This window comes from Nestor notabilis, unplaced genomic scaffold (assembly GCF_000696875.1).
Source record: "Nestor notabilis isolate BGI_N333 unplaced genomic scaffold, ASM69687v1 scaffold11354, whole genome shotgun sequence".
Classification (NCBI taxonomy): Eukaryota; Metazoa; Chordata; class Aves; order Psittaciformes; family Psittacidae; genus Nestor; species Nestor notabilis.
Window position 1 is genome coordinate 92,898 of NW_009925192.1, and position 11,716 is coordinate 104,613.

The window sequence follows — 11,716 nt, forward strand, 5'->3', positions numbered from 1 at the left end:
ACACTGCCAGGGATGGGGCATTTACCACTTCTTCAGGCAACTTGATCTCCAAGGATGCAAATTCTACAATCTCTCCAGGCAACCTGTGCCAGTGCTCAATCACAGCAAAACCTCCTTATCTTCATACAGAATTTCCTGTATTTCATTTTGTGCCCCTTCCATCTTGTCCTGTCACTGAGCAACGTAGAGAAGAGTCTGGGCCCATCGTCTTCAGTGTCCCATCAAATAACAAGATCCTCCCTTAGCCTTCTCTTTCTCCAGGCTGGAGTCCCAGGTCTCTCAGTCTTTCCTCATATGAGAGATGCTCCAGTCCCTTCACCATATCTGTGGCCCTTTGCTGAACTCTCTCCAGTAGTCCCCTATGTCTTTTGACATGGGGAGCTCAGAACTAGACGGAGGACTTCAAACGTGGCCTTGCCAGAGCTAAGTGGATGGGAAGGATCACCTCCTACAACCTACTGGCATCACTCCTCCTAACGCAGCCCAGGATACCATTAGCTTTCTTTGCAGCAAGGGTACACTGATGGCTCATGTTCAACTTGGTGTCCCCGAGGTCCCCTAGACCCTTTTCTGCCAAGCTGCTTTCCAGTCAGTCAGTCCCCAGCACGTACTGGTGTACTGGATTATTCCTCTTCAGGTGTGGGACTCTACATTTCCCTTTGCTGAACTTCATAAGCTTCTTCTCCGCCCCTTCCTCCATCCTGTCAAGGTCCCTCTGAATGGTAGTGCAACCCTCTGGCGTATCAACAACTCAACCCACTTTTGTATTATTCGCAAATTTACTCAGTTCCATCATCTAGATAATTAACAAAGAGGTTTTGTATTGGATCCAGTATGTGCCTTGCCATGCAAACAACCAGCAATTAGATCTGGTTCCCCAAGTAGTTCTAAGCCACTTAATAGTAAATTAAAATACTTTAAATAAGCAGGTTCTGATAAGGTAGTCTCCAGCCTATGTCTGTCCTTCTTCTGTGCTAACAAGGTGAGTTAACAGTTATCATTGTACCATGCAGGTACGTGGAAGCTGTTCTATGAATACTAACAGCAGCAACTTTAGCAGCAACTTTCTGGGACTTCACTAAAGCAAACATCAAGCAAATAACTTATTTTTATGAAGTGTTTACTGCCAGCTTAGCTCCAGCATGCCCAGGTTCTTTGCTGTGATTTTGTGGAGATTCACAACAGTAGCCAGCTTTATCTTGAGGATTTGTATTTGCTGTACATTTCTGTATTGATGCATTATTTCTCATGCACTGTACTTCATATGTCAGCTGCTGTACAGCCTGGGCAGTAAATCTCTGTATTCCAGTTGCCCCTCTACTACTGTTGACAATTTTACTAGCAACAGGTCTAACTTTTGAAATATCAGGAATGCTGGTACACAGTCTTTCCACCCCGGCCCCAACTCTCCACGTCTCAACTTGTCTGAAGTAATTTAATCTGATGTACTGCCAAATTAGCATGCAACTATCAGCTGTTGAAACAATTACAAACTTTCTTTGTCCATGTAAAAAAGCTTACAGCTTGCAGCTACCCTGCTAGGTTTCAAACAAATGTGGGATTCCCCCTCATGCCCTCTACATGCAAGCAGTTAATTCTTCTACTTTTTGCAGCACAAGATTGATGGCAAGGGTTAGATTGATCAGCATGCTACCAGCCCTTGGCATTTATCTGCTTGGTCAAGAGGGCTATACAATTAATGGAAAAGCTGAAGGTTTATAGCACTGTAAGTAAGGGACACGTAGCCAAACAAACTTACTGAAATATATAGATATTTTTGCTGCTATTATGCTATGGTTGTGACAGCTTTCTCATGAATAGACAACTGCAGTGCTGAGAGACACCACCACTGGTTGCCCAGAGAAGCTGTGGCTGCCCCATCCCTGGCAGTGTTCAAGGCCAGGTTGGACACAGGGGCTTGGAGTAACCTGCTCTAGTGGAAGGCATCCCTGCCCATGGCAGGGGGTTGGAACTGGATAAGCTTTAAGGTCCCTTCCAACCCAAACCATTCTATGATTCTGGTTCAGCTAGCTCCTTATGTATGATATGTCCACTTTGAACCTGAACACCTCTGATTGTTTGGAAATAACATCTTCAAACATGTAATTCTGCACATCTTCAAGACAGAACTCAGTACTGGAATGGTGTTGAAATGGGTGTAAAAACCCATATTATTTTTCTCCAGTAGCAGAAATGGGCCCTTGCAGCAGCCTGCCAGGATGTAGGGTAAACTGCCTGCAGGCAACCTGCACCTCTGAGGCTGCAACTGCTCCCACAATTCTATACAGGGACAACATGGGCACCAGTCAGGCAAGGTAGTGCTGAGCAGCAGGCAAAGTCTTTGGTGCAGTTTCTGCTGCATGTGTTGCTGTTAAACCAAACTTTCTCCATGGGAAAAACATTTAGGTCAATAACAAACAGCAGTGTTATATTGCTGTGGGTGTCACCTCGGGAATTCTTGCCTGGGTTGTTGACTAGGGAGGCTGAAGGTTTATTCACCTAGGAGAACAGGAGGGTCAGGGAGATCTATTTGCTGTCTGCCACTACCCAGAGGTAGGGCACAGGCAAGACAGAGGCAGGCTCTTCCCAGAGAGGCAGAGGGAAAGTGCAAAAGGCAACAGCCATCACTTGCAACAAGGCAAATTCATGACCGAGCAGGGGGCCGCACTGGACACTGCCAGAGGTCCCTTCCCATTTCAATCTTTCTGTGACCCTCTTTGCTTTGATAGAGACAAAACCAGAATGCTAGCAGACAAACTTTGATTATTAATAGAACTATGAAGACCATGTCTGCCAGCAATACAAACTGGAAATGCAATATTTTCTTCAAGAAGCTGCTAAGTCTCACAGTGGAGTTTATGGTCACAGCAAAATTTCCTATCCCCATATTTTAAACAGGTAGGGCACCTCTGAAACCTTTCTCCCACGCAGTGATGGACAGAGCACTACTTTGTTGTTTGGGGAAGAGTTTCTTACATAAATTATCTGCAAGCGGTGAGTAGGTCAGCTCTAAGCAGTGCCTCGTGATTCGTCTGTAGGACATAGCACTCTGGAGATTTAATTGTGTAGTCAAACCACCCTTTAACCTGCTCCTACTCCAGAATCAATGAATGCCATGTGTGTTCTACCTTACTAAAATCCTGAGAATAAAATCCATGTTACTTTAAGAAAAATCTAGTTGCTAGTAGGCCTGTTCTTGTTATTCTTTTACTCAGCCTTCCTCTTGACATGCTGGCTGGCACATGAAACATGCTGTTACTCACTGGGATTCTGAAACTGGCCCATCCCTCAGCTAGAAAAGTCCAGGCACAATCCCACAGCACAAAAACAGGAGGCCTGTTTGCCCAGTGACTGGTGGATGGTTACAGAAGAGGAACACTACATTAGAGCGGAATGACTTTCAATTCCCAAGGCATTTGTACCATGCAGCCAGGACACGACCCTACCACTGATTTCTGCAGTGAATTTCTGACAAGGCAAGGTATTAGCTCTGTGATCCCACTAACAGGAAGTGGGAAGAGAAATCAATGCAGATCTTCAAATATGCCTATAGAACTGAGTCAGTAGAGGTCAAAACAAGAGAAATAGATGGCAAGGTGGGCATGGTGGATAAGTGAATAGGAAGCCTTTAGCTTCAGTAGATAATAAATTCCAGTCTGACTTAAGGGAAGATGGGAATGAACCTCTTCTTTTCTCCTCTGTTAGTTTCAGCAGAGGCCCACATGCAAGCCAACAAACACTGCCAATATAGAAGAGGTGAATCTATCCCCCCAAACACTGAATGTGAGAACCTAAATACTGTTCCCTAATAGCAGTAGGTGATGCTCCCAAATGCCTGCACTTTCAATCATACAGCAAGAAACTGAAGAAATACTTTCTTTTTTGTTTTCTATTGTTGTTATCAGCAGCCTACAACTTGCCCTGTAGAGCTTGACGCTGTATTCATCTGCCTGTTGTCCTCTTCAGCTTTGGAATTAGCAATAGAAATGTGCACAAGAGATCTTTCTCATGACCTCAGTTTTCCAGGTCTCTTCTCCCTTCTAACATTACATTGACAACATCTTCAAAAAGAAAAAGAGGAGAGGGAAGCTGTGGAGAATCCCCCCACTGCCTTGGGACAGCACAGGGAAAGGGTCACATGGGGTATTTTTAGAACAGAATCCAATGGCAGTGATGTGAGGAAGGCGCAGAGAAAAACACAGCTGTGAAACCCAACACTTGGCTTCATATATACTGAAAGCAGAAACAGCAGAGAAACAAACTGAGAAGACACAGCAGAAGACAAGAGTGAGAAAAAGGTATGTGAGGGTAACAAGAGAATGGTAAAAGACTAAGAGGCAACAAACACCTGGCAAAGAAATGGCTAAAGGGAAATCGGGAGAGAAATGCAGAAGACTGAGCCAGGAAGAGAAAAAATTAATAAGAGTAGCCATGTTACATAAATAAACAGAGATACTTCAAACACAGAAGGAATCAAAGGGCAAGAAATAGTCAGCTGACTCATCAGCACTCTTATGTAAATTATTTGTGACCTTGAAGTCTGACCAGCAACTACTCAGACTACCATCTCCCTCATCCCAAGGTAGAAGGGCTTCGTAAGTGACTTAGGTTTTGCATTGCGACACTGCAACAGATTTTCTAAACCAGAGGAAAACTGAAGTCATTCCTACAGTCTTGGAAGCCAGGTGATGACCTACCATCTCTCTTTTACTCATACACCAGCATTCCTGGAGAGCAGTGATTGCTTTATGTATGAAAACTGATGTATGTAGCATTAGTTTGGAAGTGGTCTCTGCTATTGTTCACTCAGTACACAGGAAAGAACTAACACAACTGACTACATGGAGTGAAGTGTGGTAAGGATGATACTTGATAGGACTATGTTCCTAAAGATAGCATTTTAAGGCATCAACTGCTAAAGCTCAAGTCCCAAAAGTGTCTCGGATCCACATGAGGCAAGAAATTCCAGAATTACAGTCACTTGTTCACTTGCTACCTAATCTTTATAATTGTTCTTCATTTTTCTTGTTTTTAGAAATAATTCATCCTCCATCAAAGTTAGTGATTCAGAACCTACTGAGTACCAATGCCTGGATTAGATTCGGCAACTAGCTGCTCTTGGTAACTAGCTGCTACTCTGCCTGTGAAACCTAAGAACTCAAGTATATATGTCCATTCTTGAAGAATTCCTATATTTATATCCACCTCTTTAATGAGATAAGTTGTAGCATAGCTGCCTCCTTATTATAAAGCTTATCAGGGATGTGGCTGACTTGAATTCAGCTAAACAACTGGTTTTGGTTTATGCAGACAGTTAAGGGATCAAACAGCTACCATTTATTAAACTGTCCTGTCCTGTCCAGAAGCCATAAAAACCTCTCAATGGCAAATTTGGGATAAATTCATGAATAAATGAGGATCATGCAGTACATCATCTTCCTTTCTCTCCTGAACAGCTATTTAGTAAAGGTCAAATGTTTTGTCAAAGACTTTCCTTAGCTCAAGTTATACAGATAACTTTATCTAATTTGTTATGTCTTCCCACAAGCACTCAGAAAAACTGTCTTTAGTCTAAATGTTCTGACTAGTTTAGTTCTAAGGAATCTAAACCTGAAAATTCTAGAGATTCATGAGTTTGTTACAGTTACAGAACAAATACAGCCATTTTCCCCAAGTAGTATACTCACTACTGCCACTGCCTCATGCTCTCTTCTTTACCACTGATTTTGTTCAGGTTTTTGTTCCTTACAGTTCAGTTCCTCATGCAATTTGGTCAGCTCAGAAACCGAGTTTGAGGTTTTTATCCAGAACTCAACCTTACCTGTTAGTATACTGTACAAACAGGCCACTGCAATCCCATTATGTCTCATATTGAGCCCAGTCTCAATGATCTAGTGTTGTGCAACTTGATCTTAACACTCAGGATGCTACTTTTTTTGTATTGTACTATAGAAAGCTAGGCAGAGATGAAATATTTCATAATCCAGCCTTTCCACTGTAATGATTGGTTTCTTCAGCAACACTAATATTTGACAAGTAATAAATAGTGTTCTTAGAAAACACTGCTGAGCTTGCGATGTGCCTATGTTGAGCACTAAGAAATCTACATTCATTACGTAAGTCTGAATTCAAAATCAAGTTTTCAGTCATAAAGGGCTATATGGTCACACTAAAGATCATACAATTAATTCTTCATTCATCTGTACATCATACACAAGAGCATGGCTCAGTAGCAGAAAATGCTGGACTGAAAGCTACTCTCCTGGTCCTCACCTCGGCTTTCTCTTCCCAAAGGCAACCCTACATTCCCCTTTGTAACCTAGGTGTTCCAGATTCTGTAAGAAGTCTCTCCATCTTTCTTTACAATAGCTCAAAGATGATGAGATTTCATGTTTTCCTCAGACTAACAGAGACTTGTCTCCAAACACTGCTACCAAAATTTTACTTGCTCAGGTACAAACAGGCCATCATTCATTTTTAGAGGCTTGGACTCCATTCATGCTGTTCCCTAAGCAATCTGGAGTGCATGATGCTAATTCTCACTTTAGTGACCAAAGGACATGGCTTTTTAGATGCAGTACAAACTGCTACCTTAGTTTGTTTGGAGAAGCGTGAGGACTCATGAGATGCAGTAAATCTTAGTTCTTCTACTTGGCAGTAATCTCTTAAAGTACCAGAGAGTAGGGCAATAGCCTGCTTCCAAATACCCATAAAACAAAGCAGTGCAAGACCCCACTGGGATATGCCCAAAAGATGCCATAGAGCAACATGCTCTGGTGCTTTCATAGCACCTGTTAACATCCAGCATAGCAGAATCCTAACGATGTCTTCTCGAGCTGTAATGAAGGACAGGGAAAGGTTTCAGTGCCTTATCTGGAGTTACTTGGAAAAAGGAAACCCATTCAGAACCAGCAGTTACTTTTCTGTACAGCTCTATTAGACTAGGTGTCCCTGCAGACTCAACCCTGAGGCTCTCCAGTATTTTCTTCCTTGTCTGGTGAATTCAGTGATGTAAATTTTTCACCCATGGGGACTAGGAACAATTTGCATACTGAGAAAAGGAGAATATGGCCTCATTTGCTCTTGGAGGAAGACACTACTGGGGTATGTGTTCAGGCAGGACAGTCACAGATTCTTCCTAATGCAGTCAGAGAAGGATATTTGTAAGCAAAGAAAGATTCTTAGCCCCTAAAATAGAGAAGGGAACAGTCATTGTGTAGGAAACATTCTGTCTACAGGTATTGTACTCACCAGAGTTTGTTGGTATCGAAACGCTTTTGTTGGAGAGGCATCCCCAGTCATATCCCCAGAGACAATGTCTTGTGGAGTAGGGGTTGTTCAGGGTAACGTCCTCCCGTCTGCTCTTCACAGCAAAATCATGGAGTGAAATGGACGCAAGGCTTCAGCTAAAATCCCAGAGAGCACCCTGAGAGAGAAGGTTATTGGTGAGGGAAAGACAGAGAGGGAGAGTGTAACCAGAGACTCCCTGCCCCCTCCTGTTCAGTCTGTGCTTGGACACAGTAGCCGCTTCCCTCCGTTAGTATCTCTCTGCTGCCCTGGCACCAGGACAACTCAGTAAATTAGTAGGAGGTAAAGTTTCCCTTTCCTCTCTCACTATCATTCTTCACTGCATTTGGAAGGGGGCAACAGCAGGACCATAGAAAAATGGGGCTGATGAGAGAGAGAGAGAGACTAGGGAAGAAGAGGGTGAAAATAAAAATTACCAAAATAAGAGACAAGAAAAGCATCCTGCAACTTGAGCAGGATTATTCCTACAACCTGTTTCAGGGACAACTTTGTGAAGTGTCAGCATCTGAGAAGGTACGTTCTCCTAGCAGGACTTGGAAGACTACTCCTTATATAAACAACATGGTGTCCTCACATTTAACATGATTATTCTTAAAGCACACCCATTATTGCTGATTCCCTGGCCACAATATCTCACCGCAAATGAACAGCCTTCCTCATAGGCTTTGTACATTCAAGAACCTTTTTCCACTGGCATAACCAACATTCGTAATCTTTTTCATATAGAATGGTTGAAAGGGACCTCTGGAGGTAATCTGGTCCAAGTCCCCTGCTCAAACAGAGCCACCTGGAACCAGTCACCTAAGATCATGTCCAGATGGCTTTTGAGTATCTCCAAAACCAGAGAAGATTCTGCAACCTCTCTGGGCAATCTGCCCCCACACCACCTGTGCTGGCAGTGACTAATTTGGCTACAGTCTCACCTCCATTTCTCTAAATGTATAAATTGGACATTTTAACTCCTCCATGATGGAAGATGAGGATACAGCCCTATGCTGCAGGCAAGTTGCTGGCCTAGCTCCTCTCTCCTCCCCGAAGGAGGGACACCTCTATGGTAAGATCTGCACCTCCAACTATGTTGGATGATACCAAGGTGGAACTAAACTTAATGAATTACCAACTGGTTTATTTTTCTGTATGAGCTCAATTAATTGTTGGTTAGCCTTTGTATTTAGTGCTAATGCAGTTAGCAAATTCATCAACAGCAATTCCAAACCTGCTTCAATAAACCGCACTATTTGTGAATCCTTGAATCGTGACAGTTCTTACTGAACACAACTGGACCTACAGTGTCCAACTGCTGATAACCAGAAACTAAGCTCAGCTGTACCCAATTCCTCTGATCTGTGAGGACTGCCTGAGATGTAGCTACTGCTACTGCCTGAGACAGCAGCAAGCCCAGTGATCTGTGGAATGGAGCAGGTAACACTGACCACAGCTCTTTTCACAGACATCTGCTGGGTTTTTTTCCCTCATCTGTCAAGCTTTTCCATCAGGGAAATTGCTAAATTCTATATGTAGGTAAAGTAGACAGTTACTTAAGGTAGCATCGTGAATTTTCTCCCACTAAATAAAGATGGGTTATGGAAGGGCATGAAAGGTGAAAGCATTTCCCTTATTGAGGTCATCCATTGAGGTCATCCAGTCAAGGACCTTTTCAATGCAGACGGAAATGATAAAGGGGAAAGCCACAAACAAAACCACATGGAGACCCAGACCTGAGAGACAAGGGATATGTTATCATGCAAAAGACCTCCAGTCGCTATTTGATGGATTATTAAGAAACTACCAGCACAGCTTTGGAGAGGGCCAGCCTGGACTTTGTAACTAGTCTGAAGGAGGAAACAAGAGGAACATAGGACTGGAGATATTTGGACTGGGTCTGTGGGACTGTGTAAACCTTGAGGAAAAGGGCTGGGGAAGCAGAAAGTGGGGAATAGACATAAAGGGGACAATTTTGTGGAAAAAAAGGGTGGTCAGTGTGCTTGTCTGACAGAGCGCTGTACCTGACCACCAGTCTGTCCTATATTCTTATTAAATGCTTTCTTAGCTATTTTTCCATTAAATCTCACTATCCCATGCCTGCAAGTGCTGTAAGGTTGAGGTGCCAGCAACTGGCAAGATTGGCATGAGTGAATTTGGGATCAGCAACTGCAATCATATCAGGGCTGTAGGGACTCTGGGCCAGGAACTGGAGCAAGTGAGATCTCAGCATGAGTAGCTGCAGTAGCCACAGCTCTCTGGATAATTTCATTTGGTGCCCAAGTGATAGTTACAGGTCAGACCCACGTGAGGTGCTGAGTACTAGTTGGAGGATTGTCTGTACCTTCACCAAACCTGGGACATATGCATGTAATTTGGTGGCAAACTTCAATGTGGACGGGACTAAACAGCAAGCAAGAGGTTCTGGGTCCAGTTAAGGGTATTAGGTATTCAGTGGCACCCATGAGTGCGGTGTGCCTGTGGGATAAGCATGTGAACACACCTGTTTGCTAGCAAGCATCAAGCTGAACTAACCAGCAGGAGCAGGTAAGACCCATGGAGCAGTTAAGGCCCAAGATCTAAGCAGGAGTATGGGAGAGACAGAGTGTCCGTGCTCTCTATGTACTCCATGAATGTGCTTGTGAACCTAGAGAGTGGGGGGGCAAATGCTTTCACTACTGAACTTCAATCCTTACCAGATGAAGAGGAGAAAGGGGAGGTGGCTGTTTAAGTGTTGAGTCTTGGCAGCACTGAAGCTAGGTGCCGATGAAGGCAATTCTTTATCTGTTACACTGTGTTTAGCCAGTTATGTCAGTGTCCTCTGTACATGGGTCTGTTTCCGATATATGCTCACTCATCCTTCCTACTGTTTGGATCTGCAAATGGAAAATCAGCAGCTACAGCCATGGGCCTGGGACAGAAAGCCAAGAACTATTTTTCCAAAGTCAGATCCTTTGAGCATCTATTACTTTTCATAATGGCAAACAGGGAAACAAAACCAGTTTAGAATTACTACACTCTATTCATTTACTTAATTGTTCTATTAATAAATACAATGATTTTCATGCAACCCAGGATTCGAAGAATTCTTTGTCTACTTCCTGTTCACTGTTTCCACTCCCCACAAAACTTTTGACTTCATTCTTTTGGTTTTGAGCCAAATGTGAAGCAGGTAACACTTTCCTGTTATCCTAGCTATTAAAGTCATTCCTTAAACTATGCTAGTAGCTCAGAACTTACTTCTCTGAAAATACAAACATCTTGTTCACTTCATCTTCTGGACTACTAGAAACCCCTACTACCAAAAGGGAGATGTTGGTAATTCCACTGCTAATATTACTACTACATTTCCTCCAGCAGAGTTTGGTATTATTGAAAAAACAATGTTTTTTTTTCTCAGGGAACACCTTAAGTGTCACAGATAAGACAGGGTAAATGACAATCTCTACTAGATCTGAACACTGGGAACTGTTTTAGAACTGATGAGAACAGAGCCTTTACCTGCTTGTTTCACAGCCACTCACTGGCTGTTTCCCAGGTGCATTACCAGGTCTCAGCTTCCCTTCCCAGCAGCTGGATCAATGCTCATCTGTGAAGGTGGAGTAGCAAGTTGTGTTGGTTCTGCTCCCAGTCATGGGCATTACATTCTGATCCCCTGGATCTTTCGCTACTTCCAGGATCTTTCCTTCAGCTGGTTATCTTGGCCTTCTTTCTGGGCGCTTCCTTCTTCCAAGACTCCTTTTTTCAGGAACTCTTCATTTTGGCACCAACTCTTCTTCCAAGAATACCAAGCCCACAATTTTCCCAGTCTAAGTATTTTAGTGCTGAAACACAACATCAGGCTCTTCCTTGGTGGTTCTGCCTCATATCTCTTTATCAAATTCACAAGCAGCCCATACTGGTTGCAGGCTTCTGGGCTTCTGTCTGAGAGTCAAAAGCACTTCTGGGAAGTACTATCTCAAAAAATCATGCAAAATTCTCTTTATATAGAAGCTACATTTCTGCACAGAGGTATAGCTCTCCAAATGGAAGATACAGATTAATCAAACAGGAATTCTTTATTTTGACACCTCAAGGCAGTAAAATACACGTATACAAAAAGAATATATGAAAGTGGCAGTGATAATGCAAATTGATGCAATTCTACAGAAATCTAATCCATCGGAGTGGACTACTTCATTAATATACCTATCTGTAAAATATTGCACCATTTCAAAGAGGGAGCACTCAGGAAGAAAGTGGGTTTTATACTCCACAGAGGTACAACGGCCCCTAAACCAGTATCTTAACTTCAGAGTAAGGCACCAATTGGCAAGTATGATCCTTGTTCTGTTTATCACATTGTGTGTAAGGTAAGCGCAAGATGCTGCACCTTTGTCAGCTGGAGGACACACAGCCTTCATTTGCCTCAGCCGAACAATAAAAA